Source organism: Triturus cristatus, chromosome 3_2, assembly GCF_964204655.1.
Source record: "Triturus cristatus chromosome 3_2, aTriCri1.1, whole genome shotgun sequence".
Taxonomy (NCBI): Eukaryota; Metazoa; Chordata; class Amphibia; order Caudata; family Salamandridae; genus Triturus; species Triturus cristatus.
The window spans coordinates 1,141,589,949-1,141,605,001 of NC_140584.1; the positions used below are offsets into that span (position 1 = coordinate 1,141,589,949).

The following is a 15,053-nucleotide window of genomic DNA, read 5'->3' on the forward strand; positions in this document are numbered from 1 at the left end:
CACATCGGGTGCTGTATGAGGCATTCAGCCTGCCAATATCCGCTGGGTGCTGACTCGGGATGGTATTATTTCACCTCTGCCAGGCGGCGTGGGGAGCCTGTGTCTGGGGCTCATCAATCAGACATGTCTCCCATCTGAGCACAGGCCTCCTGTCTGCAGCTTTTCTAAAGAATTACGGCAGGATCCTGTAAAGGGGATTTTGGATCTCATAAAGGACAGAGTGATCATTTTGAACATTGTGGCTCAGCCTAGCATAACTGTTAAGAATATCCTTAAATATTTCAATTCCTCCAGAACTGTTAGTATGGTTTCTCTGTATCTCTCCTCCCGGGATAGATTAGGGATTTTTCCAAGTTGATGGTATATCCCAAGAATGTGCAGAACATTTGGAAAATGTGTAGGAGCCTAGGGATGGTGTCATTAGGGTGCAACATTTACGAGAGGATATGATCAGCGTAGAGTAAGATTTGCTTACCAGCCAGTCTTCGTTCCCACCCGGTCCCTAAATCCAGCATGTCTTCCCGGATCCAGCAGGCCAGGGGTTCCAGCGTAAGTGGAAATAGCATTGGGGAAAGAGGTCATCACTGCTTTGTACCCCTCTCAAACCCGAAGGGAGCACAATATAGTACCATTTACTTATACATTCACCATTGATTTACTATAGAAGACCTTTATCAGAAGCAGGGGCCTATCCACACTCTTTCCAACACTCAATTTGGGTATGTGCACTTCAGGGGTTTCAGCAAAAGCAAAAATAGCAAAAGGGATAGTAGACAAGCCTGCCTCATCCCCCTCTCCAGTCCAAAGGGAGTACACATATAGTAACAGTTACTGTTACACTTGTCATTGCTCAACAATAGAGAGGATTCATCTACCACCGGAAGCATGGCCTTATACCTACTTTTCCCAACACTCCAGGTAGGTATGTCCACTCCAGAGTGTCGAAGACTTTCTCAGCTACAAGGTAAGGTTGCCATATAGGTGTTTGAGGTTCAGCCTAATGCCCCTATGAGGCATGAAGCCCAACTTCTCCAGATGCACCAGTTTACAATTGACCTGCCTTAGCCAAGTGGCCAGTACTTTAGCTAGGATCTTACTTTCTGCATTTAGTAGTGATATACGCCTATAGAAAGGTACAGCTATCTGCTGGTTTCCTGTCTTTCAGGACTTCCACTATAATGGATAACTGTTGGTCATAGCGTAAGTGGCCTATTTCATTGGCTTCAAGGAACATCTGTCTCTTGTGCGGCACTAAGCCATTCTTTTATATAGTTCTATAGGAAGTTTGTTCAACCCCGGAGCTTTCCCAGAGGAATGTCTTTGATGGCCAGAACTATCTCACCTTATCCTATGTCTTCGTCTAGTTCTTTTGTTTCCTCTGGTATGAGGACCAGGAGGCGTATATGTTTGAGGAAGTCTCCTTTGTCCATAGATAGTGACTTGTGCTTTCTGCCACTATTTATGTGTTCCCCTTGATGGGCAGCTCCTTCTCCCTCTGTATTTCCTACACCTAATTTCTATCCCTCTCTTGCTCGGCGATGCAGGAACTTCCCAGGTTTATTGCCTACCTCGTTTTGTCAGTACTGCGAGGCCAACCAAGGTGGTGGAATTCACTTTATTGTCAGCCAGGTCCGGGTACTCTTGCCATCGTAACCTCAGTAATGGCCTTATATCCATACTTTAGAAACTTCTGTTAGAGTGTTAGAATCCTGCACCCTAGTTTATCGGCTTGTTCCCTTCTGTTTCCTCAACCTGCTTAATAGCCTGCCCCCTCAGGACCACCATGTAGGTTTCCCACGTTATGAGATCTTAGGTTACAGTTTTCTTCAAAGTAGCAGACAGTGCCTGTTCTCAAATCGCATCTATCTTTGAGGTATCATGGGTCTAGAGTCCAGGCCCTGTCCCTATATACATATGGGTCCTGGAGCTCGTCCCACATCGATCAGTAATTTGCTATTTCGCTCACAATCGGTCTAGTGTAGTGAATCTCTCAACCTGGATACATTGGGCGAGGAAATAATCTAAATGTGTTAAACTGTTGTGTGCTCTGGAGTGGAAAGTGCATTGTCGTACCCTGTGGTGCTGGTTGTCCAGATGTCAGACCATTTGCCCTAAGGAATCCCACCGAAGGAGTCTGCCCCTCCCTTTCCTGTCATTGTCAGTATCTGTCCTTCGTATCACACACCACTAGATTGAAGTTGCCTAAAATTAATATCCCCTCAGGTAGGAGCAATAGGAGGGTGTCCTGTCTCTGCAAGGTCTCTGCATGGAGTTTAGGTGGGATGTACAGGGAGCAAAGGTTGATTTACATGCCATACTAGCAGCACAACTCTTCAACTTATCACTCTTGGACGTCGACCCGCGTAAAGTAAAGGATATATGAGCATTGACTTCTCCCTTTGAGTTGGATGTGTATCCCGAATGGGCCAGCACTTTATACCCCCCTTTTTATTGCCTCACAATTCTTTCCCTTCAGGTGTGTTTCCTGTAACATTGCTACTTCCGATTTGTGGTGTTTTAGATACTGGGCCACTATCTATCTCTTTTTTGTTCCCCAGTCCATTTACATTCCATGACAAGGCTGTTAATTTGTCCCCCCTCCCGCTGCATGCTTTGTGCAGATACGTACAGAGAAGCTTTGCTTTTCTCTTGATCTGCTCATTGTCGGCTTCCCATGTCTTCTGGAGTCTCTGAGACACTGGAGTGGATGCTGTCAGCTGTGACCAATGATAGCGGCTATGTGAACAACACCCCCTGAGCCTCCCCATCTGCTTGTCCCCCTCCCTGCTACCTTGCTGCCTGGGCTTAAACTACTTGGCCTCCCCAACCCACCTGTTGTGTCTTCTCTGACTACATAAGCTGTACTGGGAACCTCCCAGCTTTGTCCTCCCTCCCACCATTCCCAGCAATCACCATTTGTCGCTCCCTCATTTCGCACAGCAAAGCAGACGCAGGTATCTAACTGATGGCCCTCATTGTGTTCAGCTGCATTAAACATAATGATCTCAGCTCTTTAGCGGCAAACATACATCCTTGAAAAGCAGCTAACTTCTGCATTAAAGGCAGAAAATTCTTCAGCAATGATCAATACTAAACTGTGAAATATAAACTCCTTTCTAATTTTGGGAGCAAGATCAGGCCAACCAGTGCCTACGGGCACAAAACTAGTCTCCAATATTTAACAAAGTGGGAAATGTTGCTTCAATAGTCCAGTCTGTGGTGGTGGGCAGATTGAAATAAATCCCACACACAGCAGCCAAATTTAAATTCAACAATTGACTTTAAATTAGCAAACCTGCTGTATGCACCTGAAGCAAACCTAAACTTAGAATGTTGTCCCCGTTGAGATTCACTGCCACCTCGCGCGACGGGAAGATGTGAGTCACATTGCTGTGATACAATCCACCACAGCAACAAACAAGATAGAGATGCCAAGCAACAGTTCGCGCAGCGTGATGTGAGATGGAGCAATGTTCAACACGATTTTTGATGAGCCACCATCCAATATTGGTTAAAGCGCACCACAAAGAAACCATTCACATCCCATGAAAAAGCCAGGACCTTTCGGGGATGATCTATCACCCATCTCAACAGTGGACCTGTCAAGAATTCCTGTCATACAAGGGAAACACGCCCTTATGTAAACAGGAGAGCTGTTACATAACTCAAGGAAAACACGCCCTTATGTAAACAGGAGAGCTGTTACATAACTCAAGGGAAACACGCCCTTATGTAAACAGGAGAGCTGTTACATAACTCAAGGGAATCACGCCCTTAGGTAAACAGGAGAGCTGTTACATAACTCAAGGAAACACGCCCTTATGTAAACAGGAGAGCTGTTACATAACTCAAGGAAAACACGCCCTATAAAGGGAGGAACCGGGAGGTACAACGCTGTTGGATATTGTGTTCACACCGACGTACCTGCTTAGTGAAGAGCAGTGTTCCGGAGTGGTGCTCCAGTAAGGCAAGAACGGAGGTAGGTCGAGTCGTTACTCCCTGGGCCGTGTCTTGCCCCATCGTCACCTGTGAAGGACCCGGAAGCTCTACCGGTCAACCATTGAGCTTCGCTTTTTGACTCGGCTGAGTCCAAGCGCAGTGGCGCTTTTGCTGGTTGGAGTCGTAACTCCCAGCCCGACCAGAGACACAGGGACTGCCAGCTGTAACGCACACCAGGAGGTGTTTGCCGCGTTACAGACTCGGAAGTCCACAGGATCGATCGAGCGGCTGCTCTCGGTTCAGTCTTCTTGCTTGTGATTGGGGTATCGGTGACGCATCACCAGGAGGTGACTCCGCGTCCCGGTGCAGTCTGAGGAAGAGGTTGAGCGGCTGCTCCCTTCAGGTAGAGACCCCGGCTGGGTGTTTCCCTGACTCCTCGATTCTCCCCAACACTCTTCGTGCCCCTCACAGCCTACCGATTGGCATTGTCGGCCATTTCATTTCTGCCCTCTGTTGGCATACGCCGGGACCGGCGTATATGCAGAGGACGGTTAGGACCATCCGTGCTGTGGGCTGGTAACGTACTTAGCCTGGAGGATTCCAGTGACTATAACTTGTTTATTCTTTGTATTATATTTGCCTTCATTAAAACAACTAGCCCTTCACTAGTGGTTGCGTCCTCATTGTCGTGTCTGTTAAACGATCCTGAGACGTTCAGGGCGTTACAGGACCTATTGCCTTTGGAAATGAGTCTGCAAATACAACGACAACAGGCAACAATAAACAGACTAAAGAAGGGAGGGATTTTGATGCAGCAGGAAAAACAAGGAAACCAGCCACACAATGATACATAAAAAAATACTTTAAGCCCTGCATTTAAAAAAGAATTGAATAAAACATCAATGACCAAAATGCAAAAAAATGCAAATTTGACAGCAAATTAAACTGCATCCAAGTATAAGCCAAACAAAATGTGATTCCCTCGCTTCCTTAGGAAATAAAAAAATTAGAAACTGAGCCACAACCCCTTTTATATACTAATCACATTGAAAGTTGTGATCTAAGAACTTCAAAAGAGCATAATATTGAACGGACACATTCCTCATCCAATCTCCAACGGCATCTAAAGGACGATTTCGAAAAAGTAAACATGTATTGCCATTTGAACAAGACTTTGCACATGAACACAAGAAACAGGCCCCCAAAATACAACTCAACACAAAAAAAAGTGAGCCTAGTTAAACTCGTGCAACTATGTCCATCTCAAACTATGAGACTTCGCAATGCATCACTATAATACAGAACAAAAAAACTACAGAAAATAGTGCAAAAGAACTTCATCAAAATACAAAAGCACTACCCTCAGTCCTCATCAGTCCATCAAATAACACTTGCTTAATCTGGAGAAGAGCCCTCTCTTCATCCCCTGTATATGGATAGGCCTAACTTGTACAAGTCTATAAGCTCTTTGAGGGAAGGAGTATTCCAAACCACCAGCAAAATTAGTACACTGTCAGCACAAGACATGGCAGCAATTTATGTGAACGCTCATGCCCAGTTACCCCCAACACGCAAAATGGAAGAGAACTCAACACCTTTTCAGCAAGTCCACCAGCTGTAACCCAAAGCTTGAAACTTTTGTTATTCTATTAGAACTGCAATACAACTTTATAGGGCACATGATTACTTGATCCAAGAGAACATTCTCAACCTCCTTATTTATTTCCCGAAAGTAATAAAACAATAATCCTGAACAATCTATACAAATATAGCGTTCCTTTCTGTACAGAAAGGAGAGGGATGAAAGATCATAACAATGGTATTAAATTACAAGAATGGGTTCAACCTCATTACAATACAAAAATCAATATTTGTCAAGTAGAGCATTCTAATTTGGTGTCTGGAGCCTGATTGCTATCCAGCAATAGTCCTAGAAAATACTACTACAAATAAATAAAAATCCTACCAACAGGAAAATGCCTGGACCTTTAGGAAAAGATCCATCACCCACCTCAACAATAGACTTATTGTCTTTGGCAAATGACTCTGCAAATCCAGGAAAAGCAAACAGCAATAAACAGTCCAAAGAAGATGGGGATTTTGCTGCTACAGAAAATCAAGGAAACCATCCGAACAATCATACATTTAAGAAGACAATAAGCCATGCATTAAAAAAAAGAACTGCATAGGAAACAAATGACTCAAAAGCAAAATAATGCAAATTTGATATCAAATGAACCTCAACCAGCTTTAAGCCAAAAATAAAATGCTATTCCCTCTCTTCCATAGGAAATAAAAAATTAGAAACTGAGCCACAAACCCCTTCATATACTAATCATATTGAAAGCTGTGATCTAAAAACTTCAGAACAGCAAGATATTGAACGGACACCTTCCTCATCCACATTTGACCAAGACGTTCTACATGAACACAAGTGCCAACATGCCAAAATAGGAAGGAGTAGACAACTCAACCTTAAAAAAAAAAGTCATGTTGACCTCCTTCGCAAAGTATGAGCCTTTGCAGCGCATTCCTATAATAAAGCACAAGAAACTACAGAAAATAGTGCAAAAAAACTCAATCAATCAAAATACACCAGCACTACCCTCATTCCCCATCATTCCAGCAAATAATGCCAATTAAATAACAAGAAGAGCTCTCTCTCTTCCCTCACATGAAAAAGCCTAACTTGTACAAGTCTTAAAGCTCTTTGAGGTAAGAACTTTCCCAAACTTTAGTGCCTTTGGAAAATGAGTCTTCAAATAAAAAACAGCAAACAGATATAAACAGACTAAACAAGATGGGGATTTTGATGCAGCAGAAAAGTCAAGGAAACAAGCCACACAATAATACATTTAAAGAAGACTTAAATTCCTGCATTTAAAAAAAATTCAATAAAACACAAATGACTCAAACGTTAAAAAAAATGCCAATTTGACAGCAAATCAAACCGCAACTAATTTTAAGCCAAAAGAAAATGTTATTCGATCGGTTCCTTAGAAAATAAAAAATTAGAAACTACGCCACAATCCTCTTCGTATAATAATCACATTCAAAGCTGTGATCCAAGAACTTCAAAAGAGCATGATATTGAACGGACACATTCCTCATCCAATCTCCAAAAGCATCTAAAGGATGATTTTTGAAAAAGTAAAAAAGTATTGACATTTGAGCAAGACTTTCCACATGAACTCAAGAAACAGGAAGGACCCCAGAATAGTAAGGAAGAGACAACTCAACTTTAAAAAAAAGATCAGATTAAACTCATGCAACTCTGTCCATCTCAAACTATGAGACTTTCCAAGGCATCTCTCTATTAAAGCACAAGAAAACTACAGAAAATATTGTAAAAGAACGTCATCAAAATATGTGAGCACTACCCTCAGACCTCATCAGTCCATCAAATAACACTAGCTAAATCTGGAGAAGAGCCCATTCTTCATCCCCTGCATATGGATCTGCCTAACTTGCACAAGTCTCTGAGCTCTTCGAGGTAAGGAGTATCCCAAACCACCAGCAAGATTAGCACACTGACAGCACCAGAGAGGGAGCAATTTGTGCGAGCGCTCAGGCCCAGGAGCACCCAATAGGCAAAATGGAAGAAAAATCAACACCCTTTCAGCAAGTCCACAAGCTGTAACACAGAGCTTGAGACTTTTGCTATTCTATTAAAACCGTCATAGAAAATTAGAGGGCACATGATTACATGAACCAAGGCTTCATTCTCAACCTCCATACATATCTCCCAGTTCTCCCAAAAAGTTTCTCTGAGCAATCAATAAAAAATAGCTTTATTTCCACACAGAAAAGAGACAGTAGAAAAATCAAAACAATGGTATTAAAATACAAAGATGAGTTTGTTTGATTTATGGTATAAAAATCAACATTTGCCTAGTGGGGCATACTAATTTCGCGACTTGAGCCTCATCTCTATCCAACAATCGGCCTAAAGTGCACCACAAAAAAACAAAAAAAAACATCAAAGCGCCATGAAAATGCCTAGACCTTCGGGGGAAGATCCATCACCCACCTCAACAATGGACTTATTGCCTTTAACAAATTCATCTGCAAATACAACAAGCAGCAATAAACAGACAAAAGAAAATGCGGATTTTGCTGCAGCAAGAAATAAAGTATTCTAGCCACTCAATGCTAAAGACTTTTAGCCCAGCATTTTAAAAAAATGAATTGAATAAGAAACAAATGTCTTGAAAGCAAAGAAATGCAATTTTTATATCAAATCAAACCACATTAAGCCAAATACAAAATGTTATTCCCTCCCGTCCATAAGAAGAAGCTTAGCCGCAACCCCCTTCATATGCTAATCTCATTGAAAGCAGTGATCTAACAGCTTCAGTCAAGAATGTTATTGTACTGACACATTCCTCAGCCAATCTCCAACAGCATCTCCTGGATGATTTAGAAAAAGTAAAAAAGTACTGACATATGAACAAGACTTTCCTTAAGAACACCAACAAAAGAATCCAAAATAGGAAGGAAGAGACAACTCAACCTTTAAAAAAGAGTGAAGTGGACCTCCTGTAACTATGTACATCGTAAATTATGAGGCTACGCAGGGCACCCTATTATAAAGCACAGGGAAATGACAGAAATTGCTGCAAACAACCTTCATCAAAATACGCCAGCACTACCCTCAGTCCTCCACAGTCCATTAAATAACGCTAGCTAAATCAGGGGAAGAGCCCATTCATCATCCCTCACTTTGGAACGGCACAAGTTGTACAAGTCTCTCAGCTCTTGGGGGAAGCACTATCCCAAACCACCAGCACACTGACAGCACAAGACAGGGAAGCAATCAGTCCGAGCGCTCAGGCCCAGGAGCATCTAATAGGTGAAATGGAAGAAAAATCGACACCCGTTCATCACTTCCACCAGCTGTAACCCAGAGGGTGAGACTTTTGTTATTCTATTAGAACTGCAATACAACTTTATAGGGCAAATGATTACTTGAACAAAGGCCATATTCTCAAACTCCTGACGTATTTACGGAATGTCCCAAAAATGTTTTCTGAACATTCAATAAAAATACAGCTTTTCTTTCTGCACAGAAAGGAGAGAGTAGAAAAATCAAAACAATGATATTAAAATACAAAGATGAGTCTAATTGCATTATGATATCAAAATCAACTTTTACCAAGTGGAGTATTCTAATTTTGTGCCTGGAACCTGGTCGCTATCCAAAAATATGCCCACAGTGCACCACAAAAAACGAAACATTCACAAACTCCATGAAAATGCCTGGTCCTTTGGGGGAACATATATCTCCCACCTCAACAATGGACTTTAGTGCCTTTGGCAAATGAGTCTGCAAATACAATGACTTTAGACAGATATAAACAAACTAAAGAAGATGGGTTTTTGCTGCAGCAGAAAATCAAGGAAAACAGCCAGACTTTGATACATTTAGAGAAGACATTAAACCCTACAATTAAAAAAAGAATTGAGCAAGACACAAATGGCTGAAAAGCAACAAAAGAAGCCAATTTAATAGCAAATTAAACTGCAACCAGCTTTAAGCCAGAGACTAAATGCTCTTCCCTCCATTCCATAGGAAATAAAAAATTAGAAACAAAGCCACAACCCCCTTCATATAATAATCACGTTGAAAGCTGTGATATGAGAGCTTCAGAAGAGCATGATATTGAACAGAGACATTCTTCATCCTCATCCAAGCTCCAACAGCAACTAAAGGACAATTTAGAAAAAGTTAAAAAAAAGTATTGCCATTTGAAGAAGACTTTCCACCTGAACAGAAGAAACAAGACTCCAAAATAGGAAGGAAGAGACAACTCAACCTTAAATAAAAAGAGTCAAGTGGACCTCCTGTAACAACGTGCATCGTAAACTATGAGGCTCTGCAGGTCATCCGTATTATAAACCACAAGAAACGTACAGAAATTAGTGCAAAAATCTTCATCAAAATACACCGGCACTACCCTCAGCCCTCATGAGTCCATCAAATAGCGTCAACTAAATCAGCAGAAGAGCCCTCTCTTCATCTCCCGCACATGGATAGGCCTAACTTGTGCAAGTCTAAAAGCTCTTATTGGAATGGAGTATCCCAAACCACCAGCAAGATTCGTACACTGACAGCAGAAGACAGGGAAGCAATCTGTGGAAGCACTCAGGCCCAGGAGAACCCAATAGGCAAAATGGAAGAGAAATCAACACCCTTTCAGCAAGTCCACCATCTGTAAAGCAGAGATTGAAACGTTTTTTATTCTATTGAAGCCACAATACAGCTTTAGAGGGCACATGATTACTTGAAGCAAGGAAGCATTCTCAAACTCCCAACGCATCGCCCGAATGTCCCCCAATTTTTTCTGAACAATCAATAAAAATATAGCTTTGCTTTCTTCACAGAAAGGAGAGTAGAAAAATCAAAACAATGGTAGTCAAATACAAAGATGACTTTGACTGCATTGATACACAAGACAACATTTGAAAAGTGAGGCATTATAATTTTGCGCCTGGAGTCTGATCACTATCCAGCAATATGCCTACAGTGCACCACAAAAATAAATATCAAATTCCCATGAAATGCCTGGACCTTTGGGGGAAGATCCATCACCCACCTCAACAATGCCTTTGTTAAAGGAGTTTGCAATGGAGCATCTGAACTCTTCTACACAGAGTGAGCGTCGGCATAATGATGCACATGGAAAAACAGGAGGACCTTTGGACTTTAAAAAAGTATAGTCTGATGTCTCCATTAGTTTAAAAGTGTAGCAACAGGTGCAATTCTACACAAAATTGCGACTCGAAAAGGATTGGGAGTTAGGATGTTTGAGTCAGAGTCTGATGAGGAGGACGAAGACCATCAGCACCTCAACAACATGATGATACAAGAACAGCAGAAGGCCGTGTACGCCGTGCTAATGCAACTAATAATTATTATACAGGGTAAGTTATAAATGTACAAAATGATTTTAGCATAATAATACAAATGCTTTGTGGTTGGTAAGCCATATTCTCGCTTTATTTTCAGGTATGTTAATGTATTAAGCAAAGTAATGTAACATTACTCTATGTCACAAAATGTGAAATATAAGGTACAAAAGGTATAACATGTGTTACATAATAACATAAAACAAAAGTTATGAAAGCTATAACATGTGTGTTGCTAACCTAAACACACCAAAAATAACAAATGACAAATAAAATGTCTATGTTTTGTGTTTACCACAAGTAGATGTTGTATCTCCTCCATTCTCCCCAAAAGCACTATGAAAAATCATGCTATCTGTGCAAACATGCTAAAACTAGACTGATCCTCATTTTTGGCAGCTACTACTTGTGTACCACTTGAGATCTGTAATCTTTGCACTGTTTCTACAACATTTGTATTTTGATGAGGCCTCAAGCTTCTTCCCTGCGGTAGTGGCCCATTTTAACTTGTTGGTGACAGTACGCCATGACAATGTGGAAGTGGCATGTACAAGGTGATTAATTTACCTACGTACGCCATCAATACGTACTGAGTGTTGATGTTTTCTGCGCTTTCGACTCATAATATCAGTGCTTAATTTGAGCTGGTGGTTTCCGCTGCTTGGCACCAGCATGTAATTGTCAACATCAGCGCTTATGAAAGTCTGCCCAATGGTGGCGCTGCTAGTATAATTTACAGATGAGCACAAGAACAGTAGTTTATTAACTGAATTATACATTAAGAAATAGTAGTACCTGCTGCATATGCCATTCATATGGCTTTGGTGGAGTGGAATAGTCTGAATTGTCACACTTGCGGAGTGTGATGGTTAGTAGTTGTGTTGGAACTGTCACTTGCCACACTGACCTGGGCAACGGGTGATGCTAAATTCAGTGGATTCCTGAAAAGGGCCCATTTTACAAATTAAGCACTTCATAATATTCTGATTTAATTCAATACATAGAGCCTTCTTTGCATCTATCAAACTATCTAGATTTTCAGTCATGGAGTCTGGTTTCAAGCAAATATAATGCTTTTCTCCATGTTTGTCTTTTTGTTGCAGTTCATGAACCGTAAGCACGGATGCCTTCAACCCTCCAAAGAGTAGCACATTTTCGACACTATTAGCAGTTCCCACAATTTGTTGGTGAAATGACGAGTGGGAGCTCCACATCTTCCCCGCAGTTGTCTCAAGCTCCCTACAAGTTCCTGGGTGACACACTGTGTGTTCTGTGACTCTGCGATTCATGCATTCCGCTTAGGGTGCTGTGCCCTGGCTATGAAGATTAACTGGTACATCAAAGCACATGTGAGATTCCTCATGTCCCTCGGCTTCTGACACATCTCTTCCACGAGCATAGATATTGGTTAGAAAATAAAATCTTGATTAATAAATTTGTTGAACTCAACCTCAAGTTAATGTGTTTTCACTACATCTATTATGATACACTATGAAAATGCACTGCTTTTTTAATGTACACTAATATACTGATACCATTTCCTATGTATATATACACAAGAATTAAAAAGGTTGCATAGTGTATAAGTGTTTTGACATAGCCTAACCACATATGTCATTGTATGTAACAATGCTGTATTATACTTACCTTAAGAGGTTCCTAGAATATCAGATGCATCAGTTGTACTGAATCCAGTGACTGATTCTGGTTTCAGAGTAGCCTTTAATAGTTCTTCTATTGCAGTTGGTTTGGGGCAGTAGGGGACCTCCTCCAGTAGCCCTAGCATCGATTAGACAGTTTGCAACCTTCTCTTATGTCCATGATCTGAGATCTTGCCATTGTTTCCCTCGATGGATCTCTGCATCACACCGAGAGTTGATTTTTTCCTGTATTGCTTTCCATATTTAATTCTTTTGTGATCGAGGCACTGTGAAGGATGATTTCCCAAAACGTTTGTCATGTTGCCCAACATACTCCTTTGTCAATATTTCCATTTATTTTTCTGAAAATTGTATTTTGCGTTTGCCAGCCCCAGCCTCCATCTCTGTCCTTTCTTCTCTTGTCATTTGGGTGGATGCCACACACACAGACAGGTAGATGTTATTTGGATACTGTACAAAATCTCCAGCATGCACACTCTCCTATTTCCAATTGAGCAACATTTCCTGGTCGTGAGGTCATCAGGCTATGGCAAAATACAACGGCCTCTAATTTTGATTGGATTTGCAATTTAGGAAATTGCAGAATGCGATTACCTAAGTAGTACACCGTACAAGTAGTGACTCACAAATTTTGATGCGACTACTATCGTACATTCTGAATAGTGATTTCCTAATTGCAAGGCGCTATTTGTCGCAACTAGGTAATCGCTAATTAGATGCTTCATAAATCTGGCCCAATATTTATAGAACCCTCTCACACATAGCTAAACCCGCTGGAGACCGGCAAATCTAATAAAACCTCCATCAATACCCCTGCCGCAGCAGCCTCAATAATACATTTCGAGCCCCATGATACACAGTGACATGGAGCCACTCAAAAGACATGCTAAATCTCATAGCCACTAGGATGAAAAGTAACTTTTCCAAAAAACAGCAAACAGATCTCTATACTCCCTATTGAGTTTTTTTTAGCTTATACAGATGCTACAAGGCAATGGCTCCCCTTACATAGTCCATCAAAAACCTGGCCAAGACAACAATGCCCTCAAGTTATCAGTGTTGGCGACCAACAAAAACCACCGAAACTATAAATGAAAATAAGCAAACAGTCCCTGAAATAGTATGGTGCTAACTAAACAGCCCGTCACTCAACCAGACCAGAGAGCCAATTGCTTATCAAATAGCAGACGAAGATCTGCTTAAATCAAGTGCATTTGATTTTTCACAAGCCTCAGAGGAAATCATGTCCCCAGAAGAGGCCCAAATTCAAAATAACTCAACAAACTATCAAACTAGCTAAACAAACTATCAGCTAAATTGAACATAATGATCCCAGCTCTTTTCCAACAAACACACATCCTTGAAAAGCAATTAACTGCTGTATTAAAGGCAGAATGTTCTTTTGCAGTGATCGATATTAAACTGCAAAATCTGAATTTCTTAATAATTGAGTTGCAAGATCAGGCCGACCAGTGGCCAAAGGCATGTCTCCCCTGCTCCCCATTAATTAATAAATATTAGTGGCTATTTACCTAGCTGCCAGGTAAAAAGTGATTTTCTTCTGCTATTTAGCCAACCATTGGCTAAATAGAGGCAATTATTTACTATTTCACCGGCGGCCTTGAACATAGCAAAGACCCTTCACTATTGATCCAGCTGCTGGCTAAATAATAGAGTGTGACTGTTTGGCAGACAGCCGTGCAAATAGCAGAAAAACTTCACCATTTATCCTACCGCATGCAAAACAGTTGAGATTCTTAACTGTTTGGCTCACAGGCGTGCAAATAGCAGAAAATATTCACTATTTACCCAGGAACTGATTAAATAGTAGGATCTCTACACTATCTTGCTGGACGCTGTACAAATAAAAAGAAAACCTAAATATTTAAATAACTGCAGACTAAATTGGAGAGATTTTGCATGGTCCTGCTGGCACCAGGCAATTAGCAGAAAAACGTCATGATTTACTCATCCGCTGACTAAACAGTAGGGATTCTTCACTGAGAGGCTGGCGGCTTGGCACATAGCAGAAAACTTCCCTATTTACCCATCTGCTGGGTAAATAGTAAAGATTCTGCACTGGGCATCTGGGAGCTGTGCAAATAGATGGAAAAGCTAAAAATGTACCTTACTTCTGGCTGAAAAGTAGAGCGCCTGCGCTGTTTGGCTGGCAGCCGTGTAAATAGCAGAAAAGCTGCACTATTTACTGAGCCGCTGGCTAAAAGGAGCTATTGTGCAATGTTTGTCTAGCAGCTGTGCAAATAGCACAAAAACGTCCCTACTTGTCAGGTCGCTGTCTAAATAGTAGTGATACTGCACTATTTGGCTGCAGTGCTTAATTTGTAAAACAATAAGTGCCACGGCTATCGTTCAAAGGCCACTGCAGCTTGCCCCACACATTGCCCCTGCCATGCTGCCAATGATAGTAACAACACAAGTACTAACCATCACACTCCTACAAGTGTGACAATTCAGAATATTAAAGGCCCCAAAAGCTATAAGAATGGCTTGGGTGGCAGGTAATAGTAATTTTAATGTACATTG

General features: G+C 41.4%; 1 long non-coding RNA gene across 1 annotated transcript in view; it reads left to right on the top strand.

Moving 5' to 3' along the window:
• Positions 1 to 12,297, top strand: part of LOC146859278 (uncharacterized) — a 126,311-nt gene extending 114,014 nt beyond the window's left edge. The window contains exon 2 of the long non-coding RNA XR_014980079.1: positions 11,952 to 12,297. This is a non-coding gene — a long non-coding RNA (uncharacterized LOC146859278). The remainder of the gene's footprint in view (positions 1 to 11,951) is intronic.
• Positions 12,298 to 15,053: the final 2,756 nt, after the last annotated feature.